The following is a 4,371-nucleotide window of genomic DNA, read 5'->3' on the forward strand; positions in this document are numbered from 1 at the left end:
CCTGGGGGAATTTGTCTTGGGTACCTAGGAATTAAAGTTTATAATTTCTTAACTAGGAATTAGAGTTTATAATTCCTTAGGTTACATAGGCTTGTAATCTGTTGTTGAGGTTCAAAGTTTAATAAAGTGGAGTTAAATCCTACAGAGGTGTAGGTCGTGGTTTTTACCCTTATGAGTTGGGATTTTCCGCGATAAAGTATTGTGTCATTATTTTTTTGCTTTACAAAACGTAAGTGTTGTAATCTGCAAAGGAACATATTGATTATACTTGTTACTTAGGCAAATTCAGAATTCCAACAGAGGGTATGCACATTTCACTTTTACAAGTGATTTGTTCTTCCTCATAGAAAAGATTGGCATCCACAACGTCCATCATACTCCCTAAAAATGATTGGGTGATCAATTTCCTCATGTCAAGATTTTCATTGTACATCTCTTCATCTTTGGCCTCTTTTCGTCAAAACCTCCATCAAAATGATGTCGTTACTGTAAACAACACCACTAGCAAGCACTATTCCTTCTAAGCCATATTCTTAAAAGAATAAAAATGAAAAAGAAATACTCATTTGAATATAAGAATAATTATGTATTAACAAGACAATTACTTTTGTTTAGTTCTAGTATTCGGAAGCGCTAGACTGTGATTTCTAAAAATAGAAAGATACTCGTTTAGCTGGTACAGTATATCCAAGAGTGCTCAATGTCTCTGTATGTGCCTTGGACTTGCTTACGACGAAAATTTAAGAGATTCAAAAATCACCGACATGACCCACCAAATCTTCATATAAAAGAACTTTGGCTAGCTTTAGGCCGCAATAAACTATTGGAGTGTTATGACCATGGTGTAGATATTCGACAGCCACATCCACATCAAGCATTATAGTAATTCTTTGGAGTAGGCTCCCATTAGACATATATTTAAGAACAAAGGCTGTTCTATAGTCCCTAGAACAAGTAGTAATCATAGTGACAAGATTTCTGTGTCTAATATTTCTCATGACTTCGCATTCGGCATCAAACCTCTTGCATAATTGCTCATTTTCCAAATTCAGAACCTTTATTGCCACCAGAGTTCCACTGGATAATGTGCCTTTGTATACAGATCCAGAGCTTCACTCGCCAATTAAATTTGATCTATCAAAGTTATTTGTTGCTCGTTGAATCTCGTGATAAGAATCTAATTAATGAGTCTTGATCTCTAATACCTTTTCCACATCCTTAGACTTTCGTTTCATTATCCAAATTGAAACAAAAAAAAAATATTAAAAACGATGAAACAATCACTGGAGTAACAATTTTTAGCACATCCGCCTAAAGCTTTGATTGTTTTCTCGGACTAGTGATAGCGAAAGTCGGAATCTCCAATATGTGCATTCCACATATACCTTTGTTCCCGAGAAATGATTCTAGAGTGGAATTTGAGAACACGCCACCACTAGGTATTCCACCTTTTAAACCATTAAATGAAACATTACTACTTTTAAAGGATGAGAGTTTTTCGAAGTAGTTATAGGAAATATGTAGTTCTACAATGGCTTTCAGTCCCTATATGAAATTCTTACACATCTAGATAGAGAAGACCAATAATATTCCATAGGCTCAACGGAAATGTTGATGATGATTTATTAGAACCCAAATAAAGATGTTGAATTTTGACACGTCTAGATAGAGAAGACCAATAATATTTCATAGGCTCAACGGAAATGTTGATCATGATTTATTAGAATCCAAATAAAGATGTTGTAAATGCTAATATTTCCTAAGTATTCTGGAATTAATCCAGAGAGCCCATTACCATTGAGAAATAATTGAACCAACTTAGAGAAATGGCATACCGCCTCTGGAATATGTCCCTCCAATTTATATTTAAATAGAGACAGTCCTTGGAGTTGTTTAATTGAACCAATGTCAAAAAGAATAGTCCCAATGAAGTTGTTTTCTTCAAAGGATAGGGTTGTAAGTCCACTCATGTTGCCTATACTTGTGGGGATAAGACCATTGATGTGTGAATCTCCTATTTTGAAGTTTTCAACAGTGGATGATAAATTCCAAATAGAATTGGGAAGAACGCCATTCAACATTCTAAAGTCCACCAAAGAAATGAAGAATCACAACTCATGTTCTCTTGGTTCATTTGTAAGTTTATTAGTATGTAGGAATAGTGATAGAAACTTACGAAGATTTCCCAAATTTGTAGGAATAGTTCCTCTTAGAAAGTTTTCTACCAGTGACAGTATCTCAAGCTTGGAAGAATTTGTTATGAACAATGGAATTTCCCCTTCTAGCTAATTGACTCGCAAGTCAAGTCCTTTAAGGTTTGGAAGATGAAGACCTGTAGTGGTTGGAATTCTACCAGAGATATTATTGAAACAAAAATCAGTGATTTCCAAATAAGATATGTTGAAAATAGACTCTGGAATTCGACGAGTGTGAGGAACAATTCATTCCACAAGAAATTTCGAGTGGAAATTCTGTTTTCACCTTCTTAAGAAAATCATAATAATCAACAGAAAAATGCTGATGATTTTTAATATATTATATCAAAGAAGAATGTGGAACACACTAGTTACATTTTCTCTTATGTGAAACAAAATAGACTTGACATACTCCCTCCGCCTATTTTTAATTGTCATGTTACACTTTTTGGAAATCGATTTGACTAATTTTTAAAGTTAAATTAGATTATATTAATTTGATATTTTATATTAAAAATTTAAATATTCAAAAATTATATGAAAATACTATCATTGCAATTTTTTGCATATCAATGTGATGAAAAAATACATCTTAAAATGTTAGTCAAAGTTCATATAGTTTGACTCTAAAAAGAGAAACAATAGTGGACGGAGGGAGTATTTTTGAAGGAGTAATATCTGAAATATCAATTTCTTCATCAAAATATATTCAATATCAATTTTACTAAAATCATTCTTTAATTCCCACAAATTTGATAGCTTCCCTAATTCTAGAGGAATTTGTCCGACTATGTGACTGTTTCCACAATAAAGATATTGCAGAGTTGAAATATTTCCCAATGAAGTGGGAATAGTCCCTTTTATTGGATTATATCCAATATAAAACCCCTCAAGCTTAGATAAGAAGCCAATATTTGTTGGTATGTCTCCTGCTATGTTGTTTAAAGATACAGACAAAACTTTGAGCTCTGTGATTTGGCATATGTTTGAAGGAATGCAACCAGAAAGTTGGTTGTTAAATATTCTTATAAACTTCAGATTTGAGACAATAATTCCTTCATCCAGAAATAGAGGACCAAAAAGGCTATTGATTCCAAGAGCTACTTTAAGTAGCGACGAGATAATTAAAAGTGTTGCAAGAATGGGATTATACTCTTTAAGTTAGTTAATATTACCAATATCCATTGGAATATTGCTACCATTGATTCTATTCCATAACAAATCTATGTTTATCAATTTTGTGGAATTTCTAACATAAGGAGGGATTATACCCGTGAGGCTATTACTCCATAGATTTAAGACTCTAAGTTTAAGTACATACCATGGACCTTTCCACATTTCACCGTTGAGTTTATTGAAAGCCAATGAAATCTTTCAAACTGTCTGGTGCTAAAATAGGCTTGTCGGAGTACTTCCTTGGAGTTGATTATTTTGAATATCAGGAATTTCATTGCGGAATAAGTTGTTCCCAAGATTGAGCTCTCTGAGAAAGGACAAATTGGCCAAAGACGGGGAAATTGTGTCTTGAAATTGCAAATTAGAAATAGCCAAGGCCAAAACCCTTTGCCTTTTTGAAATGCAAGTGACACCAAACCAAGAGCAAAAACAAGTATTTTTGGTCCAATTATTGGCAAATAAATGACTGGGACTTGTCACAAGATTTTAAAAATCTGGTAGAACTTGTTAGTCTGTCTCATTTGAGGAAGCAAGTGATGTATAAAATTTAATTATAAAGAGAAGAATCAATAAGAAACTGTTCTTCTTCATGCTGTCAATTACTTGAAAACCTTTGATTGTGTTTTTCAAATGTATTATTATTCACTTACATAATTGGTATTTTGCCAAGTCTTCACGGCATCGTCAAGAAAAGCAATAGTTAACATATTATAGTCTAGAATTTTTTTTATAGGGATCACTACAATAAAAATGACCTTTAGTGGCATTAAATATTGATATTTATAAAGAGTCTAAAGTCTTCATCGGTATTAGCTAAGTATCATTAGATCAATGTCGTTAAAGGCTTTAGGGACATACACAATGAGTGTTAATTGTCGCTAAAAATAAATATTTTATGACAATTATGAATTAATTGCCACTAATGATCATTTTTGATGTAGTGTGATACAATAATCATAATATTCGTTCAAGAGTGAATACATTTATATATATATATATA

The 4,371-nt window shown here is 32.6% G+C and overlaps 1 long non-coding RNA gene across 1 annotated transcript; it reads right to left on the reverse strand.

Moving 5' to 3' along the window:
• Nucleotides 1-573: 573 nt before the first annotated feature.
• Nucleotides 574-4,284, reverse strand: LOC107025036. The gene is made up of 2 exons (XR_003579597.1): nucleotides 3,517-4,284; nucleotides 574-1,223 (listed from the first exon to the last, which is right to left on the reverse strand). It is a non-coding gene; the product is annotated as an uncharacterized LOC107025036 (long non-coding RNA).
• Between the last annotated feature and the right edge of the window lie 87 nt (nucleotides 4,285-4,371).

The sequence above is a fragment of the Solanum pennellii genome, chromosome 7, assembly GCF_001406875.1.
Source record: "Solanum pennellii chromosome 7, SPENNV200".
Taxonomy (NCBI): domain Eukaryota; kingdom Viridiplantae; phylum Streptophyta; class Magnoliopsida; order Solanales; family Solanaceae; genus Solanum; species Solanum pennellii.